The 22,333-nt window shown below is 39.3% G+C and overlaps 1 protein-coding gene and 1 pseudogene across 5 annotated transcripts in view; both read right to left on the bottom strand.

Moving 5' to 3' along the window:
• Positions 1-22,333, bottom strand: part of sdk2b (sidekick cell adhesion molecule 2b) — a 325,205-nt gene that overhangs the window by 289,480 nt on the left and 13,392 nt on the right. The gene's annotated exons all lie outside the window — the stretch shown is intronic.
• Positions 1,854-14,219, bottom strand: LOC146568804 (uncharacterized; annotated as a pseudogene).

Below are 22,333 nucleotides of genomic sequence, written 5' to 3'. Positions count from 1 at the left end.
TACAGGAGCTTGACCATGAAAATCTTATTACAGTACCACACTTGAATTAAGACAGCTCTCGAGAGCGACCCATTCAATCAACCAAACAAGACTTAAGCTCATGATTTTAGAGAAAAAGCACTACATAAAACCATATTATAAATATAATCGACAATGAATACAAATATAATATTAAAGAAAGCAGAATTAAAAGAAACCAGTTTCCACATAAATATTTCAATCAGTGCTTTTGTAGACTGGATAAGCAACGGGAACAACTGACAGTAGGATTTGTGAGTGCTGAAATGATTATATTATAAAAATGAACATTAACTTTCTCAATAGTGCTTTAAAAGTGCAAACACCTGCACTTACAAACATCTGACTGGTATTCCCCCTTCTGGGTATTTTAAGAAGGATTCATCATCATCATCATTCGTTTGATCAGTAATAAAATGGCAAAGGTATTTCACCTTTTTATAAACTTTAAGAACATTGTCTGGCAGTTTAGTTTAGTCTTTTATCGTGCTTGGTTCTATATATCAAAATAGCACTTTTACTAACATTGTACTTTATATGATTTTGCACACCTATTAAGTACATATATTGAGCTGCTGTAAACCAACATTACCTGAGCTGAAAAGGTAAGGTTGGTTTACTGTGGTTTATCAGTGTTTCACCTAGCAGACATCCAGTGTTACAGACTCTTAGCTACATCCCTGGCGTCGTAACACCCAGGAACTCATTGTCATTTTAATTTACCAAAAAGTTTCCAGTAGTTTTCTCGATCAAAAGCTTTAGAAGCATCAATAAAACAGATGACGACAGATGGATCTTTGACTCAAGTTAATCATTTCTTTAAGTGTATATATACACATGTTAGTACCATGCTTTTGCTTGAAGCCAAACTGATTATCCAGAGAAGAGATATGCACACTCACTCTATCAGGCAGGATCCTTTTTAGGATCTTAGATAAAATTCTGGATAGTGCAATCAGCCTATAATTTTCCAGACAGCTCACTTTCCAAGCTTTTAATAACTGGGACTAGCAAAATATGCCATGGGTCATAGAACCAGGGAAACAAAGAACTAAAAGAGGAGCTAGCCTTAAACTAGCATTTTAGATGTCCTGCAGTATTGTGATTCAAATCACTCTTTACTATCAAATAATTTATGAATGGCTTCATATACCTCATGTGTCAATATACTTATAGGTTCATCACTGATGTCAGAATCATCCACATATCGTTAACTTTTTAACAGCTGAACAATGTACTGTAATGCTGTTTCCATAATGCTGCAATATCTGCCCCAGATACACCTTCAACCGTACACGGTAGAGGCAGTTTGCAATTATTAAGAGCTTTTCCCTCTTTCTAAAAATCTGTGACATTATTTCTCAGCATTTTCCTGGCCATAGAATCTGTCCTCATAACTTACTTATTTTTAGATATAAAACGAACAGCAAACTTATATCAGGCATTTGCAAGCTTTTTCTGTTCAAACTCTGGGCCTTGCTTAGGTCTTACAGCCATGGCCCAAAGTTTATAAGCTTCCTTTTATGCTTACGTTGGACATCAAACGATTTACCACTTTCATGCAGAGCAGCCACTATATCGTCATACATGGAACAAAGTTTACGTTTAAGCTCAAGATTCTTACATTTGACATCCTTGCCTCTATAATAAATGTTGTTTAAATATTTATCTGTCTTATTATAACAGGCCAAGAAGTCATGTTCATAAAGGCTGACCAGTCTAATTTTACACTGGTAGTATTATTAGTGACATGATTCTTTCCCATTTTTTCTGGCAATTCTTCCACATTTACAGTAAAAGCTAAATTTATATGGTCTGACACAGCTATCCAATACTTAATACTTTTCTAATGTTGCATTCCCAGCTGTACTGATGCAATGATCCAGCCATGATGTAGTATGCCAAGCTTCACTTATATATGTGTGGCTCTCTGAGCAGTAGCACTTCGCTTGACAGAATAAGATAAGCATCTTCACAAAAATAGATTAAGTGGTTAGCAAACAGCCTAGAACTGCCATCTGAAAGATCAGCATTAAAATCACCCACAACATATATACTGTACTGTACTGTTATCTTGAACAAATGCATTAATAAGAGCAAGCCTACTAAGATATTCCTCCTCATTTTCACACATTTCAAAGAGGGTATAAACATTAAGGATGACAAAACTATTGTTATTCTATGTATACTGTATACCAATACACCAGTGTACATCCAGCATCAGTTTTTTGTCCCAGAGCACAGCCTGTAGTCTGTCTCTTACTAGCTGTGTTTAGATCTGTCCCCACAACCAAAAAAATTGGCTCAAGGTTAGTTAGGTTTTCCCAAGTCTTGTTTAGGTAATCATGTCTCTAGCAAACATAAAATGTCACATTCTGCAAGCAAACTGTCCACAACAGTCCATCTAGCTTTATCCCCTGCACTCTGTCTCAAATGCAGGCCAACACAGTTGTAAGACAATATCCAAAGAGGTTGCTGTATGGTTGGTGATATGTCAACACCAGGGGACACAATTATTCCCCCTGCTGTATGCACTATGTTGCGTGGTTCATGATAATACCAGACCAGAGCCCCTTTAGGCCAGAGTTCGGGGTTATACATTTCACTAACGTCATTATATTCAGCAGTGATGTTCAAAGAGCTGAACCTGCTCCATATATTGACAATTTGGCATCTCTGCTGACTCTTGAGTCTTTAAGATACTGATGAAGCGTTTTTGCATCTACATCTGAGGCAAATTTACACAAATTTTTCATAATTACTAATTTAGTCTTTACAGTTTTTAAAGTACTCACAATTCCAGTGCCAATCATAGATGCAGTTCCAGGCCCCTCGTTGCGTCCAGTGGTGCCAACATGCATTTCCGAACCTGAAGCAACCTTTTCCATCGTTCAGCGAGGTGTGGCCCTTCTTCACAACTTTACTCCATTTTGGAGAACATGTAAAGAGCTGTTGATCTTTTGTCATAGCAGTTTCTATGTTAGGACCAGAGGCTATCATCGGAGCCTGATATTGCCCACAAACCAAAATCTCTGGACAACACACTGACTTATCACTCATTTGGATCCTGCCAAGCCTCCAGCTCCCTGCGTCCTGGCCAGATCGCCTTTACTTTGACTCCCCTGCAGCTCCTCAAAATAATTCCCCAGAGGAAAGTGAGAAGCGGTCCTCGGTCCCTGAGCATTCAGAGTAGCAGCCCCAGCCAGCACGTCAGACTGACACCAAAGAACAGTCACACATTGGTTGACTTCCACAGCGCCAGGCCGAAGTTGTTCACAAACATCCACCTGAAGTTTGACTACACGTTTCAAAGCACCCAACTTGGCACACAGCTGGTCCATTCGCTGTAATAAACAACAGCTATCCAAACTGGAGTATGCAACAGGCAGCAGATCATCCAAATGATGAGAGACAAATCCAGGGATATTCTCCCCACACTCATTCAGCACCTTAAGGCAAAGTGTCATATTGCTGATGTCCATATGCTGTCCACACTGCTGTTAGGTAGCAGGACACAGCTTAAACATAACTTTTGTGTGATCAATGTGTTCGTGGCCAACAACACAATTTCATCCTGACTTAAAGTTTCGTTTTTACCACAAGGAAGTTAAGTAGTTCATCCTCCACAATTACCCTGCCGTTAGTCATGCTGGTTTTAATCGAGACCTGCTATAGAGATCAGTCAATCGAGACCTGGATCTGCTACACCACCATCTGCTGCATCCACCATCTTGCATCAAATCTTCTTTCTTCACATTTGTGAAAAATTCTTTCACAAATGTTTGAAAAGCCAAACTTTTGCAACGGGGACTATAACACCTAAATTCAAAAATGAAGCGATAATATCCATATGGTGTAGAATCTGACTCTTGGGAACTGTGCAGTGTAGCTGTACTTTACAGACTGCACACGCCTGATGAGGAACATAAACTTCAAAACTCTTCCATTGAAAAACAAAAACCTTGAAATTTAAATCCTACAAGATAAACTCGGTGCATTTTTCATTGCAAACAATGTGCAGCAGTCACATTGTTTTTGTCTTTTCATATCTCCAGGATATAGTGCTTAGACTTCTTCAACAAATATGTAAAAAACATATTACAACAGAAAAAGAAAATCGAAATCAAATCCCCACAATATTGCCTGCAAAGGCGAGATAAATCTGATAAATCACATTATTAACTATTGTGTGTATGTGACAAGGCTATCTTCTTACACTAATGAAATAGAGCCTTGAAGAGCATTTTGAGCGTCAATAATTCTGAGATCTGGAACCAGTCTTCTTTTATTTATGCTTTAGGATTTTATCCATTAGCACTCTTATCTGCTGCCAAGGATATACCTTGTCTATCCAATGTTACAAGTCATTTTAAATGAATTTATTAGATATATACGCTTGAACACCTCTACTATCATCTATACAGTTTATAGGGAGCAATATAATGCCCAGCCTGAAAATAACCCCAACCACACTTCCATCTTTTTGTAGTGCATCTCTTTGTCTAAAGCAGGGGTTTCCAACTCCAGGCTTCAAGGGCCAGCATCCTGCAGGTTTTAGATATCACCCTGGGTCACCACACCTGAATCAAATGAATAGTTCATTACCAAGCCTCTGGAGAACTTCAAGATATGTAGAGGAGGTAATTTAGCCATTTAAATCAGCTGTGTTGGATCAAGGACACATCTAAAACCTGCAGGACACTGGCCCTCGGGGCCTGAAGTTGGACACCCCTGGTCTGCCAGCTATTTGGATGACAGCCTATGTGAAGTCATGACCTACCACAGATCTACACAGGGCTCCAAGGAAGCCCACAAGTTGACTGGATTGATTTCCTTTTATTTTATGTGCCAAAACAAGCTCTGATATTCAGTTGTGCCACATAATGCTCTGCTCCACCATCTTTGCGTAATTCAGGATATTACATGCATTCTCAAATAATGAACATTTACTGATTCACACACATCCACACCCACAAACACTTCTGCTCGCTTTTAAATTTTGACAGAGCACAGGTGTGGCTTTCAATCTACTCACGTCATGTTCATTGGACAGTAATCTGTCTCTCTGCTCTTGAACAGCAGTACAGCAGATTTTGCTGTACTGGTTGATGGTTACGACAAACAGGTTTCACAGGAGATAAGTGCAGATTCCTTTGTCGTAGACCCAAATCTTGTTTGAGACCTATTATTGTAAGCATGTTGATTAATGATTAATTTTAATTTTTTGTCAAGGCACCTTGGATTGTGACAAAATGTTTTGTCACATTCATTCAAATGAGAGATTCTCGGCTGCTTTTGTGATATCAGCACACAGATGCTTTGTGCTGATATCATACTGTGTTTAAGACAATGTAAGATCTATCAGTCATTCTCTCTGACAGTAGAACCAAAACAGCAGTTCTAACCATAGCAACTGTGCTGCGGGAGAAAAGGCTGCACGATGTTAAGATGACAGGAACTTTTGACAGACGAGGAAAGTCAGGGAGTTTTCTGATTGGATAAGAGACTGCTCTGTGATGTTGGGCTCCTCATCCATAAACAAATACATGCTCCAGTTAAGATGCATCTTTGCCTTGTGAGGGGAAACTTCACGAATGCAAAGCACAATGGGAGCATAACACATCAAAGCCCTAATCTCGGTGATCTCCAGAGAGCAATGTCTTTCTTTTCTCACTTTCAAAAGTAGCATCTTCTCCCAAATGCTATACCCAAGTGAAGTTAAGAAAGAGCCTTAAGTACATACGGCTCGACATTGCATTCAAAACATGACTGCAGGTAATGAACAGAATTCCCAAATGATTTCACAGATCTACTTGTGAATTTGAGTATACAAAAGAAAGCTTACTCCTCATATGAGCATCGCAGAATTTAGCAGTTCAAAAACTGTTTGACTGACAAAATATTTTATAGATAGAGGTTTGCACTAGTCAAAAAAATAAATACAAATCTGAATAATACCCTTTAAGTGCTTTTTGCAGTTTTTATGACTGTTAAGAGACATTTTAAATACTAAGAACGTCAAGTAAGTTTAAGGGTTAAGTCTTTGTTGTAGATTTAAGAGTAGGTTTAAGGCTAGGACAAGGAGAGTTGCCAGATCTACTGAAACGGATCCAAATATCGTGCATGCATGTGTGTGCATGTGTCATACTCAAAGCACTTTATCCCATTAGCTCAGGTTTGAGGACGCAACCACTCCAGAATAGCAATAGAATTTTGGCATCATTACATTTTATTCAAACTGAAAGCCGATGACAGTGTGGCATACTGTAAGCCTGATTGCAGACATTCACTTTGTCAAGCTTAATCAATCGTTCTCATTTCCACAGTGGTGGTCAATCAATAATAAAGCTAATTTGAGAGATTGTTGTTATGCACTTATGGGTTCATGAGCAAAACGCCACACAGATGAACAGTGATATGATGTGGTCCTGACAAAGGATTTTTCAGCTAAAAAAGTTCAGGTTTCACAATAATGATTACACTGGTAATTCATGATGTAGAAATATGTACACGGAATATAAATCTGTGTTCACATTAGGTTAATTGCATGTGTCATATAATAACAGAGTATTTAAAGCTAAAAAATGATCAATGAACTTGCAGATGTTGCATGTCATCATCTTAAGAATATCCTTTACTCTCTGGAAATGTTCCCTGTCAATGTATTTAGCAGCTGTCGATTAACCACAGTACTCGAAACAGACTGAGTCACTGGCTTTTACCACTTCTGGTAAGTTGTAATTAATTAATTAATTTGTTTATTTTTGGGAGAAGGGGGGGGGGGGGGTGTATTCTTTTTTTTTTTTTTTTTTACATTATTTGTTTTTCCCTTTCCCCCCCTGCAACCAATGGATCAAGTAATTTAGTCAGACAAAGCCAGTACTGATCAAATCGCAATGACTAATTTGTACTGATTTATTTCATTATATTTCCAATTGTGAACATATACCACCTGCTACATGATACATCTGTCCCACCCACCTGCTTGGGTCATGCTTCTATTAAGGTTTATTTCTTTCTGACATGAGCATTTCTAAACAAAAGCTTCAGTTTAATCTTTTCTGTTCAATACAAACAACAACAACAAAAAAAAAACCTCAACTTAAAAACTTTAGATTTAACTACATACTCTACAATAAAATGCCAGTAGTTTGATGATGATTGAGTTTAACAATAAGTCCTGTGGGAGAATGCATGAAAATGCTGTCCAATTTGAATGGTGAAGAGAACAACACTTGTTTAGCTAAGCGCCTTTGTGAAGTCTTCTAAAGCAGATTTTTATTTTCATACTTTGGTCAATACTGTATATGAGTAATATTTTATTCCCTACAGTGAAAACAAATAAATAAATAATAAGGAAAACAGGAAATCCTACATCAATATAATTGACCCTAAACGGCAGCACTTTTGGCATTTTGTACTTAGTGTTGCATTGATTGTCTGCAAAATTCAGCATGCGCACACACCATTTTGTTCACTTGGTCTTACTTCGTGAAACATTAAGACTGGAATGCCGGAAACAGAAATGTAGGCCACAGTCTCCAATAGCAATTCCATTAAGGGAGAAAAAGAAATAGGCACAGTGCCATCAGAGTGAAAATCTCTGTAGAAATATGGAGTGTCGATGTTTCCATCAAAAACTGAACTGCAAGGTGTCTGAAGGGTCAGAGAGGACAGTGCGTGATGCGTTCCTCACATCTGTCCACTTCATTTGGAAGTTAGAGATTTTCTATCTGAGGTCTCTGTGGACATTGTGAGAGGTAAAATAAGGACCTGCTTTGGATGAAAGGAACAATACACTGGTGCGGGAGTTATATCTAAATTGTGCTCTATATATGTGGAATGCAGACAGGATTTGCTAACACGCTAACAATCCTCTCTTTTATCTTTGATGCTACCAGTTCTTCCTCAGTCAGGTCTTTTCGCTGCTCTGCTGAGAGCCTATAACTAAACTGCCCTGATTTCTTTCTCTATGTTTCTAAGCCTTTCTCACAAGTTATCAGCACAAAACCACCCAGATGGGTGACTTTTGACCTCCAGCATTGACTACTTAAACCCCAGGGTGGAGAACTCTGGATAAACTACTCTCCAAAGCAGAGGTCTCACACATACAGGATTAAAATGCTAAGGAGCAAGTGAGTACATCCTTAGTTCATCCTCATCTGCATCTTAATTCTGCTTATAATGCAGTACCTGTATGTAGCGCTCATATAAGTTGAACAGATCGTAGTACTGGCACCTGCCACCTCACTAGAGGGGAGTTATGTGCCTAAAATGAAAGGCAAGAAAATGGCCTAATGAGTTTTATACACTGGGTCCCCTTGTGTTAGAAAGGAAAGAACAAAGCAGAATTCACAGCAGGGTGTTAGCTGGAGAGTCATATGAAGAAATGGGGAAAAAATAAGAAGGAAGAGAGAGGCCTGTGGGGTTCAAGAAACCTTCAGGGTGGACTGTGGGCCCATCTTTAATTGGCAGGCCAGTGTGTGCCTGGATGACCACCAAGCAGGACTACTGTAGCGGATATGGCCAGAGGGCAATGTAGGCACACCACCACATGGCACCAGCTTCCTCCCAAACCACCATCCTAGCCCTTCCTGAGTCTTCCCACAATCCCACAGGCAATTCCATCTGCTTCTGTTGTTCCTCTGCTCTCATTAAGGAGGACTGGCTGGGGCAAAACACACTCAGACAGGACAGGTGCCAAGTTCTCCAAATATGCCATATATGGCAATGCATCTCATTGACCCAGTAGGGTAATATCCAACTCCAAATAGGCCTGAGGTTACAGTAGCTATTATTACAATCTGGATGGTTCAGCATCACTACTATTGAGACTATTCTAGAGGACATATTTATTATAATTTTGAAATTATTCACTTTCCTTGACAGGTATGGAAAATATGGAGAACTTGACGACATAGAAGATAAGGTGGAATATTTATCCTTATTTAATATTTATTGCATCAGCCTGAAACCAATATGGATTTTATTGTAGTATATTAGAAAGCAAGATAACGCTTTAGCCTGAAGAATTTACACAAAGAAGGAATTGCTTTGCAGGGAAATGAACTTTCAAGCTAGTGAAAACAACACTCTGAACATTACTGCTGTAGTCCAAACAAAACATAAGAAAATTCACTGGTCTGACTTCCCATTCCCCTCCCCGTCCTGAGGAGGCTGTGCACACACCAGCCATAAACACAGAGGGCATGGTGACCATCTATTGTCAAGTGTTTATTTCACTCCAGGATTACAGACAAAACAGGATGTCTATGGAATTTCTGAAATAGTCTGATTGGATTGAAAGCAAGGTGACAGTTAAGTGACATAAAATATAATGAAGTTCCAAGCCCAGTGACATATTCTTACTCGCTGATTAATAAATCCAAGATAAAAGCATGAATGAGAACCATAGGAGCCCAAGACAAGAGTTTACTGGCTTGTATATGACCTTGTTACAAAGCAGAAGTACATCTTCAAATTAGAAGTATAGGAGATTTTTTACAACTAATATTACATCTGTTTGTTAATATTTAGAATATTATGCTTTTATAAATATAAATTCCATATAAATCAATACATTACTGGACCGAGACTGTAAAATCCTTCTGACTAGGGATGGAAACTGATAAGTATTTAGTGATTCTCATTCCTTTACTGATATCACTTATCAGTTTGATTTGTTATTGATTCTCTTACTGATTCTCAATCGCTTTGAGAGCTGCCACCATCGCTAAGCAGCATATCAAAGACATTACATTTCATACTGCGTGGTGTAATGTTTGTGCCTGTTGGAGGTATTTCCCCACTTGGTTGTCAGTCGTCAGTGTTGAGATCATTACTCAAAAAATATTTCACATATTACACAGAACACTTTACTTAAAGTAATGCACTATGTTACTTAATTACTCCCAGGACAAATTAATTTGTTATACGACTATAGTCTCACACACAAAATAAATCCTTATCCTGATGAGAACGCACTGAGATCCTTCTCTTAGTATTTAGCTATGAACACAAAACTGTTTCAATCAAAGTGACAATTTCAGTATAGTCATTAGACACTGAATGGTTGATGGACTACAACAAAAACTTGGCAACACGATGGTAAAATGTTATACTTAAACAAAAAGTGCTTACAATAGCACTCTATTGGTCTGTTTCCAGTTGAGGGGCCATAATTGTTCAACTATTCCTCATAAGATTTCTGTTTCTTCCCCGCCCGAGTTTGCATTTGTTAAATGCATCAAAGATAAATGGCTCTGCTTCACTGGGCTCCTCCTCATGAATGAATAACAATGTTAATCAGTGAGGGCTTTTATCCTCTATGCAGTGCATGTCGAATAAGAGCCGCTTGCTCACCTGACCCCTCTATCAATACAATCCAATAGTCTGGGCACTTTCTTTGTGTAGACAAATGTACCTGACCAACTCCAAAACACTAGTTCTAATTGTTTGTACAAACACTTTTTTCAGGCATGCACTTTTAGTAGTGCTAGAACTGGGCTGGGAAAACAAAAGGATTTGTGAAGATCCTCTTTGGGGCATGACAGCAAGTGTGGAGCTTAACTTAGATTGGGGTGAGGAGGCATGAATTATAGCAGCAGCTCTTTATCCCTTGTGTACCCTTTACATTACTCTTATTTTAATTAGTAGGAGAAGGTCTAAGCAATAGCATCTGTGTAAATCTTCACCAACTCACCACTTCATCCTAACTTCTCCAAGATCTGATAAATACCTGATTTTCCATTCAGCTCTCCAACTTTGACTTGCATATGTCATTTTTTTTCTTATAGTGCCCTGGATATTTTCCATCTGTCTGTTTTTTCTTTCCCCCATAGCTTTAAAAGAGAGGCCTGTCCAAGCTTAGTATATCAGCCTCATGGTCAAATGATAACAGTTAAAGCCTTGCTCCATATACACTGTGCTCAGAACAATATGTGTTGTTACTGATAGCCATGCACTGTGCCTTAGTGATCCTTTAACCAATAAAAACCATGTGACAATACAGGAAATAAAGTGTGTTCTCATTCTGAAATTAAGTCTGATTTATCCATGTTCCAATCATCTCTTTATTTGTTGAAGAGGAGTTTGTGTCAAATTAAAATTCACTTTATCACATAGATCCAATTTATGCATTGATTTGGTGCCGTTTTAAATTGTATTAATTATTAGCAAAGCGCACATATTCACATATCTTCAGTACTAGATCATTCCAACTCTAGATGTTTCTGTCTTGAACACCCACTTTCTATTTCAGGGTATCTTGATATACCCCAAGTGTGAGAGAATGCCTCTCATTTAAACATTCTACCACAGAGCCTTGGGTGATGCTGTCTATGTCTAGCCTGAGGGCAATGATACGTGCTCATACATTTTTCACACCTGTAAGACAGATGAGGACCACATGGGCTGAACATGAGCAACTTCTCTAGACAGCACACGGTAGTGTTGTGATTTGGATTCTCCCATATGGGAGTAGAATTAAACCTCTTTAAATGTGAAAAAGCAACTCGGAGAGCCCTTTGGGGGCAAAGAGGCATTGAGAGGGGAAAAAAGAGAGAAAACAAGGCAGCACATAAGAGAGGGGGAGATGGGAGGATGATGGAGATGGGAGGAAAAATATGCCTGTGGCTGGAAAGAGAAACCAAACTAGCTCATTACTGACCCAAGCACATAGAGAGGAAGAAAGGGGGCAAATAACAGATGAACATTGTGGATCAAAAATGGGAAAAAAAATAAAGAAAGATAACAAATAAAGAAAAAATATTTACAATTTTGCTGTTGTTACACAGTAGTATATCATTGTTATGGCGATTTCATCATTGTGACTGCAATATATTTTTGCAGTCCCCATGTCAGCTGAGCACACCCTGTTAGAGAAATTTGTAGGGTCCTCTAATGAGCAGCAGACCCTCAGAATAACAAACAAGCTTACTCTTGAATAGTACAACACAAAAAAATATGAAAGAAGAGCCGCCCCTTCATCCGATCGCGCACACACACACACACACACACACACACACACACACACACACACATAAACAAAAACAAATAAATGTTCCATTTTTAAATCTCTTCTTCTCAGACTGGTAAGTTAGGAGAAAAATGGGATGGATACTATCTTCATTATTTAGTCTGCATTTCTGACCCATATTTTCTTTCTGTTGCACAAACCTGTTATTCACGGGTTCGCCTTCCTTCTTCTATATCTTTTTCTTTCCTCTCATCTTCCCCATCTTCGCTAGAACATAACAAGCTCACTGACTCCTGCTCTGTGTGCACCGGTGCTGTCCTGTTTTTTATGGGGTGACAAATTAGCCCAGTAGAGAACCATGCTGCCACTGCTGAGCAGTAAACAAGAAAGTTGCCTGAGTGGAAAAATACAAGGTTAGGTTCTGCAAAGGATCTCTTCACTTCCCTTGCTCTCCACACTGCTTCTTTCCTTGCTGCTCTTGCCTCCCTCTGGCCAGAGAAGCATGCCCGCTGTTTCCACATGGCTCGTGCCCAGCAAGCACAGCCATGGTGCAATGAGCCACAGCTTAACACCATCTCAGATACCGACAGTGTGATTGCCGCTAAGGAAATGGAGCAGAATGGTGACTACTGAAGCCAAAATGACAAGTCAACAGGCCTGAGAGTGGGCGATCACTGAGTAATGAAACCAATATTTTCTGCCAGTTTGGAAGTTAAGCAGGAGGCAGAAACTATAGCTTAACAAATCCTAACAAAAGAGGCATAAGCTGAGTATATCAGTATAATAAGATGGTGTTTTGAATAAATCTTAAAAATGCGATTTGTTGTGGTGGGACAAAATAACCCAGAAAATCAGTTTTTCAACAAAGGCTTCAGTAGAAGAGTTACAAAGTCAAGTTTGTGATGGATCGTGAAGACCTGACCCATTAACCAACATTTCTCACTAACGTCCATGTATTTTATACCTATATACATGTCGCTATGTCTGCAACATTTTAATTTCTACTTTTGTTATAAATCAAAACTTGATCAGCAAACACTTCTCCTGTTCCTGTGTCTGTGTATTAGCATTAACCTTAAAAACCTTTGGATTCTACTAAATACAACACCAGAGAAAAGACAAAGCTTAGCACTGGAACCGCCAAGGGGGGTCATTTTGACCAATGGCATTTTTAAAAATCAAGGAAATATATAGTTAGAAAAAAGATATTTAATTACAGCAGGACTAACAAAGGGATGCATAGCTGTGATAGAGTGGGCTGAGCTGGTCAGAGGGCATGACTGAACAGTTGAAGAACTGGGCAGGTTGCTGGATGTGCACCTCTAGCTGAACTTAGACAAAAGTCAAGAGTGTGGAGAACAAAGCTGAGCAAATAAAGTGTCAAATTTGGACTGCAGCAGCCAAATCGAATAGGTTATTATAATTTAAACAAATTTCACAATTTATGCCCACTGCCACCATTGAGTGGAATGTAAGAAGCGTGCCCACAATGTGAGAAAGCAGAAATTATACACCATTTCATGCAGTAGACCATCAGACCATGATGGGACCTGAACTCTTACTAACCTTAAGGATTACATTTCCTACTAACCACTATCATATAGGCTAAAGTTTAAACAAGTGTTGAGTCATATAAGTAATTAAACCTTAATCACTGTTTGTTTCTCCCAGCATTTCCTAAATGTAACCAAAATGTTTATACATGAACAATAGTAACAGAACACAAGTCCAATATTGGCCAGTATCGAGTTTTGGTCAAAGAGCAGAGCGACTGATAACTGTAGTGAATCACTGTATCCCATTATATGTCATGGGTGGAAACATAGCATAGCTAAGTGTCAGTCTGCAGATTTACCATCCTTTGCATTGCATTTTATTTCATAAATCAATTTCCTGAGCATGTCTTTGAGGGCAGAGGGCATAGTAATAATCTCCCACGCAATGTTATGCCAACATCTCTTGCCTCTTTCCTCCTACTCAGGCTAACAAATTACAATCCAGCTCTGAAAACCAAATTATAATGAGTAAGCAAAAAGCCATTTCATGAAGTCCTAATGGAAAAAAGCAGCCCTTAGGGGAGGGGAAATATATTGTAGTTCAGAAGGTGCCACAACAATCCCACATTTTAATGGTGAAATCTTAATTATTCAGAAATGGTGCCATGGGGCAAAGAAGCCATAACTGGGGCTATGAAATTATAGGTAGGACACATATGTTGTGGCAATTAATGTAAATACATAAATGTAAAAAAAGCATGAAAGCTCGTATAACCAGTGTTAGACAGAGATAGCTAAAGGAAGTATGAATTAAGCCTTAGAGCTAGAATTAGAGCTATTAGTCTTGGGCTGTGTGACCCAGCCAAAATAATCAGAGCCTAATTCAACAGAGATACCACCACTGAGGCTAAAGAATGGTCCTCATTAATCATTACAGCATCAGCTACACCAGTGGCCTATGGCTTTAGTCTTTATTAATGGTACCCCACTTAAACTCCCTCTGTTTCTGGTAAGCAGCAGTGCTGCAAAATGGCAAGGACTGAGATCCAGATAGGCACTGACGGAAAACAAGTGGCCCCAAGAATAAATCAGAAAGGGGTAAATGACCCTCATACAGCAAGTCCTGAACAAAATATCATTACAATTAATTTAATTTTAATAAGCACAAAATAGCTCCAAGACCTCCAATTCAGCATGAAGCAATCTGTTAGAGTAAAACCCTATACCTCTCTTTCTCTTGGATGAAGAATTAGCTAAATATAGGCAAAAAGTCTTGGGAATACATTTGCTTAACAAATTCATTATGCAGGAAAGTTGTCACTGACACAGATTTCAGGAGAATGGGGATTTCAAAAATCATAACGTGAGCCTTAGTACAGTACCGCGAACATTTTTAAATTAGGGTTTCTGTTTTTGACAAGTTGATGCCCAGTTTGGAGCTTGGAGGTTTTTTTCCCCTTTATTTATGTATTTTTTATAAGTTAGGGTTAAGTTACCAAAAAAGCTAACCAGGGGAGGGGCAGGACACTTTTACAAATTGTATTACAAACTGTATTTTGTATTGATGGGGGATGTTAAGGCTGTAGGAGGCCAACTTTGCGTTTTTGTGTGGGGGTGCCCTGGTACTTTTCCCACCCATTTTCTCCTTCAAAGCCAGTGTGCAGCTGGCACCACTTAGCCATCAACACTGGGTACAAAAGCTTGGGAGAAGAGCTGAATGTACTAAACAACTAGTGATTGCTGTCTTCACCACCTGCCAAACAAATGTTTTTCTACAAGTGATTCTGTAATTCTACCTTTTTTCATTTTCATCACTGTTTAGGATTTGCACATGTGTTTCTTTCAATTTAGGTCTCTCGGGGGGCGTGGCAGCCCAGCCAAGTTTGATAAAATTAATTATTTAATTTAAAAAAAGCTGATTTATTTGGGGATTTTTTTTACTCTTGTTCACCTATAAGCTGTTGTTCCTCCCCTTTTAGCTCTTTTTGAACAATATAACAATTAAGGATGTGCAGATAACAAAAAAAGTTACGGTAAAACACTTTCAACCTTTTAAGGTTAACATGTTTTTGCAAACAGCTATTTTCTATTTGCTACTTGCAAATAGCTGCTTGCTGTTTGCTGTGGACTGAACTAGAGCAGGTTTGCTCTCACTGAGCAGAACAATTGATGAGTGGAAAATAGAAAAGCTGGAGCCGTTTTAGGAAGATGATTCTAAGAAAGAGCTGAAATTGCTGGTGTTCCTCTTTACTTCTCTGTGTGTTTGTCCCAATACAGCACATAAAAGAACTATTAGAATTTCAACTCATCCTTTTAGTGCTTTTCAGGTTCCCATCCCTCTTGCCAGCAAAGCTGCTGACAAGTACATTCAATATGTGATTTTGAAGAACTATAAAGGAACATGAAGACATTTAATATATAACACCTTTATAAAAGTAAAAGCTCGTTGTTGTTTTTTAATTACTGTATACACATCTACATAAATAGCGCAATCAAAAAGGATGTGCATGTGAACAGAGCTGAAGTAGACCACTTCATGCACTTTGTTCATTATCCAAACACTTTTACCTCAGACCTACTTCATTCTTTGTTACTTGATGAACAAGATCAAGTGCATAAATCTGAATGGAACACTTTTTTTAGGTGATAACCACCATTTTAACAGTGCTAGGGATGCATCACAACTCATTGCAACAGACAGCAGTAGAATTTTTTCCAAATTACAGTTAGAGTGGATATCTAGAAAGAAGAAAGGGTAGGATCACACTAAGGGCATATTGAGTGAGAAGAGAATGAAGATGATACACTCAATCAGTCTCCACTCTGAGAGGCCTCTCATTAACTATTCCAGTGATAATGACAGCACTGAGGAAGCTCCTCACTTACTGTTATTGTCATCTCTAGGATTCTTTTCGCCCCACTTCAGTTTCTGGAGAGAACTGTTTTCCTCTTCTTGACCTCTTTTTTTCTTCTTCCCCCTCTTGTATGAAGAGCGAGGCAAACTTAAACTAGTGTTTTCCTCTCCTCCAGTTACTAAGGCCACAGAGCCGTCTTAAGTTGGGATTATTCTCGGTTGCGGACACGAACACCTGCAGACACCACGGGTGAATAGGTGCTTTTCTTTCTCTTAGTTTTATTTTTTTAGTCCACATGGAGTCCACAGTGGAGGAGGAATACACAGTTTATGCCCTGTAGTGTTGTGACTGCTGCAACAAATTGCAAGGCGCACAGATGTCCGTATGGAGTCTGGCGTTCACCCTCTGATGACTGATTACTTGGACCCAAGCCGACCCTCACATACTTGCTGAAATACACAAATCCTATCAACACAATCAGTCCAGTCCCTGTTTAAAGAATGCACATACTCAATGTACTGTTCATCTTAATTTATGGCCTTCCATGTGGTTGCACAACATTCCATTCATCCACTATGCATAAAGTGTGCAGTCACCACAATACCTCACTATAATAAGTGCTGAGACAGAGCAAGATAGAGGCTGAGGCATGGTTACTCTTGCCTTGGAGAGGATGTGTCAAAAATTAGGAACTGCACCTTCTGTCATCTGAAAACTCAAAAGGCTACATTTTTGCAGTCATTGACAGAATTAATCACAGCTTTTCAGTGTAACATATCAAAAGATGAACGGTGACCATTTACAGCTACAAACTAAATTGCATTGCAAAACCTGTTTAAATGTTAAACTTTTTTCCCCCTGCAGATTTTAAAACTTGATTGTAGGCTTTGCTTGAATGAAAAGGAAAACTCTCACATCTGTATGACTCCTCTCTCTCTCAGCCCCCTCCATAATTAACATTTTTATTACCATTAAGGTGTCAATGTGATTTTCAGTTTTGCCTCAGCGAAAGCTACTCCTGCTTGTGAAATCTGAAGTGCTTTAAATCTTCTGTGGTCAATGTATATGTTTACATCTTTGTCAAACTTTAAAAAAAAATCCTTTCCTTTTTATCCCGACTACTTCTTTCAGTTTCTAGTCATTTTTTTGGTTGTTTTTTTGCACTTTTGAAAAAAAATGTATCAGGAAAACAGACATTTATAACACCACTGACATGTTTTTACACATTTTTAGAATTGCATTTGAGATCTAATGTTGAAACAAAGTTAAGATGAGGCCACTTCAGCTGTTTCTCTTACTCATGTCCTTGTCAGTTAAGAAAAACAAGCACCAGCAGTGCAGACAAAAAACCTGTCTATGATACTTTACAGAAAACTCTAAATTCCTTAAGCTTACAAAAAAGAGAAAAAAAAGGAAGCTTGTAGCTACCATCGTCAATACCCTGATTTCATCCAGTAACTACTAAAGCTACTAAGAAGGGTAATTTCATGCCAGGTAGCTCCCTCTCCTTGCTCAACTCTGACTAAATAACCAGACCCAGAGGGCTCTTTCACAGCAGGTGTTCTGTTAGTGCCTAACCCCGTACACCCACCCACCCTCTCTTGCCTCATCACTCCACCCACATTACAGTGAGCACAGAGGAGGCCATGCTCCCCTCAGCGTTAAGACAGAACACTTTGTTACAGCTCTATTAGCTAACTAATCTGAAAGAACTTTATTTTATTAGTCCCTTAAGACTCCTGCCAAGGCCCTTTTCATCCTTTATGGATTCAGTAACTGTGCAGACTCCGTCTCCCTGCCCCTCCCCTTTCCTCCTGTCTCTCCCAATCCTTCAATCCCTCCATCTTACATGCTTGCTCGCCCCTTCACATACAATAGAGCTCTGTGGTACTGGCAAGGTTGCACCAACTGCGCATTACAGATGCAAGTGCACGCACACAAACAGGAGATATTGCACACAACTCACATGAGTCTTCAGTTAGTCGAGCCCGAATGCAGTCTAAATAAGCAATAGAGAAGACGATGTATGAAGAATTGAAAAGCAAAGTTAGATGCAGGAGGGATTCTCACTTTGTAGAAAAATGGAGCTCCAACGGCAAGTCAAATATTCAGGTGTGAATTGATAGCCTCACTGAAATCATCAACATTTGCCTTATATGGCTTCCGCTCGATTTCCCCCAGCTTGCCCACAACCCACAAGTAACACATTCTGAAATGTGTGGGAGGCAGAAAGGTCTCAACATGATTTGGGGAGAGCTCCATATACAGACAGTTGAGATCAGAGATGAGGAGGTGGCCTATGCCACAACAAGTTCTGTGAGTATTACCATAGCATATTTCACATGCCACAAATGATGTGTACTTGAGCAAGTCATCCAAAATTGCTGCCCCCAAGTGCCTTTCATTTTAATTCACATATTTCACTTGCAGTCATAGTAAGATGATATCTCTAGTGACAGGCCATTTTGACCCATACATTTGATCAAATGGGAAAAAAGATTAGGATTCTGTGATGTCAAAAAAATGAAATATTCAGTAGGAGTTGCCATTAAAAATGAATATGGAGAAAGAGAAACAAGAGAACACTATAGCATACTGCATATCAACTATATGTGCTTTATAATAAATGAAATGAAAACAGTGAGGTAGAATCCCCAGAATGATTCACAAGAGTTTTAAACAGCATATTTAGCTTTTCAATCTTTTATAACTGATGAGTTAAGAGGAATAAGCAAAACCTTTCATATTATTCATAGAATTTTAAAAATCCATTGTTACATAAAGGCAGCTAAATTGATCAGTGACGAGCTACAGGGGATTCTATATTTATTCTCATTAATTAATGACATTTTGATGTCAAGTGAGAGATCAAACAGCACCAGCCTTATCCCTGGTTTGAGGTTTGAAACATTTATTCCTGATGGTCCAGATGTTTTGGGCTTCTTTTTTTCTTTTCTGTTACACTGCTTCTTTATTCTCTCAACTACTATGTATGACTGCACTGTAAGGAATTGTTTAGGAAAGAGCTCAACAAAACAGTAGTGACATCAAACAGTGGGCAGCTCCCACATGCACTTCGCTGAAGGGGAGTTTGGACGTCTTGCTCAATATGCAAGGGCTGATGGCATGGCGGCCCAGTGGCAGCACTGGGCCTCATGCCAGAGGAAAGCACTGCACGTAGTGGCTACACGTACATCCAAACGTAAGTGTGCACGCACACATGTACACTGAAAAAGAAAGAGACAGGCATGCGAATGCATAAAACAAGCAAGGATAGCATTGCACATGCACACAAAACCACACACATGTGCATGGCAGAAACTCTAATAATGCCATCAGAGATAGCCTAATGATATTGGAGGGCAGAGTGTGCGGGTTCGCTTTGATCTTCCCTCTTTCCCTTCTCATCCCTCAAAGCTTGTAGCAAAGAAAGAAGCTGAGCAGAGCAGAAAGGGAATAAGGGGGGAGAAAGAGTGAGAGAAGAATAATTGCCAACCTTCATTTAAAAACAAGAAAAAGAGGGATACCACTGAAGTGAACCTTGCGGCAAAGAAAAAAAAAATCAAACTCGTTCTTTTTGCCTGCCTGTACCTGCAGAGCATACAATGGACAGTTGACAGCCCTCACAGGTGCCCCTCAAGCCCTGACTGAACAACAGGGCTGGATTTGGCTGGAGAAGCTGCTGCAGTCCAACAGATTCTCTCTCAGAGGAGCCAGAGACAAATACACCATGTCAATCTGCTCTGTCAGTCCAGCTGATAGCTGCCAACATTAACCCTATGCCTCCTACATGTCTGCTTCCTCCCACAACATACCGAGACAGGTAGTTTCTGATCCTGGCTGTCAATCAAATTTCCAAGCCCATTCCTCCAGTCATACAGGGAAAAAAAAATGTCAATCAAGGACGTAGCAAAGTAAAACAGGAATCCCATAAGCTCTCTGTTTGTACCAGATCAAACGGCTTGTTTGTGTTTGTCAGTTTGTTCATCAACTGTAGTGAACCACTATGTCCATTGATGTGACGGTGTCTTCCAGCCTAGCAAGCACATCTGACTTCACTGGCCATGACGGATTGTGGGCACGGATCTATTTTTGGGGATCTGAAAACGCTCAGAAGGACCTGACAAAAGATTAAGGCCTATGTGTGTCTGCGCCTAAGGGGGCAATGCAGCAGCTGCAGAGGCCAAGGAATGACAGTTGTGAGGAACCAGGATACTGCACCGTATAGTGCCTACTGAATGTACAAATAGAAAACTGAATAATTTCTCTGAAGCAAATATTCAGGTCTACAAGTCATATTCTAGAGCATGAGGTGTCCATTGGTTTTTGGCTGTTTGACCAAAGTGTGCCAGCAGCATTATTAAAGGGGGGGGGGGGGGGGGGGGGGGGGCTCAGGAAAATCATTTTTAAAATATACTGAACTTCCTCAAAAGCAGCATTGTAATTTAATTTGCACAGTCGTCTAAACAAACAGTGAATCCCCTATGCAGTGTAAGGCTGCGTAAAACAAGATGATCAATAACAACTTCACATATTTTCTCATTTCACGGTAAGTTAGGAATGTCTTAAAGGTAACTTTACACAAAGGCTGCAATCGGGCAAAGGTTAACCTACTGTGGTTCTATTAAAGGTGAAAGAAAAGCATCCCAACTCCAGATTCATTTACATGTTTTAGAAGCATTTAGATCAGACACTGTAGTATCTCCTCAGCCAGTACCAGCTGAGACAGCAGTGAAAATGTGTGACTGCTTTATTGCTTTGTTGCGACAGTGACATGCAGTCAAGGCAATCATTGCATGACCAGTTAAATGTAAAAACAGACGGTTAATTAAGTGTCGACGTGAAATCGACCTCTCTTAAGTATCAGAACAGTATGCTGTCCTATAAAGCGTCTCACAATCCCCATTTTGATCCATCCTGGAAATCACTGCCATGTTGTGGCCACAATTAACTGTTGCCTATGGAAGTTTTCTTGAGTACTAGACAATAAATCTGTCCCTGTTATTTTTATAGACATAGCAGCACTTTTTGGCACTCTGTGCATGGACATTATGAGTAAACCTGTGCTCTTTGAGACTGACAGGAGACCAGTGTGCTTGTGTCACACCACTGTGGGCTCACCTTTCATTATCTGTGCATGTTTTACTCATGTAAGCGTGATGGACAGATGTGCATTTAGAAACAGTAGCAAAATAATCACTTTGCACCGTGATTTACAATCTCAAATCTCTTATAATCTCTAATCACCTTGGTCAAGATGTATGACCAACGAAAGAAGTGAAGCAGAGCTTCCACAGAGAAGATTCAGATGATGGCAACTTCTTCAACTTCCTCACACAGTTCACATCTGAGTGTGGTTATTTTGCCGCTATTAAAGAGACACACGTCATTTCTGAGCTTATGAGATGCTGATCTCTCTTTTGGAGACAAAACAATTATCCAACACAACATAAAAAATGTGAAATAAACTCTAAAAAAAAGCTCGTCTACAACACAAGCTCGTTAATGCAGCAGTAGCATTAATCTTTAAACACCAAAAATGCCATATACAAATTTGCTAATAACAGTTTTCTTGTAGTGAGGTGTTTTCACATGGGGTATTGCTATTTTTACTACAGGAAAAGATCTAAATAATTCCTCCACATCATTCCAGCTGATGGGTAAATATTTATCATCTCTAGTAATATTTTAAGATATCGCTCCTCTCTACTCAACATTTTAAACTTTAAGTGTCAGTTTCCAAAATGTAACAATGATCCTAGTGCTTCCTCAGTCTCCAGGCTAATTGCAACAAGATGTAGGTGAGACTGTCATCATATTTTCTGGGTGGTCCACTACTCTCATGGGTGTATTAAGCAATTAAATCGCTCAAACAAACTACAGCAGCATTTTTACTTTTCTTGTTCAGTTTCATACCTGTTTATGCGATACATGTACATTGCACGCAGCCATCATGCATTTGGGTTGTTTTTCCAAATTAACCTTCA

This window comes from Mchenga conophoros, linkage group LG8 (assembly GCF_057382185.1).
Source record: "Mchenga conophoros isolate Kocher_MC1m ecotype Shallow Benthic linkage group LG8, M_conophoros_male_GT1.1, whole genome shotgun sequence".
Classification (NCBI taxonomy): Eukaryota; Metazoa; Chordata; class Actinopteri; order Cichliformes; family Cichlidae; genus Mchenga; species Mchenga conophoros.
Note: the sequence above shows the minus strand (reverse complement) of the source record. Positions and strands in the feature narration are given on the sequence as shown.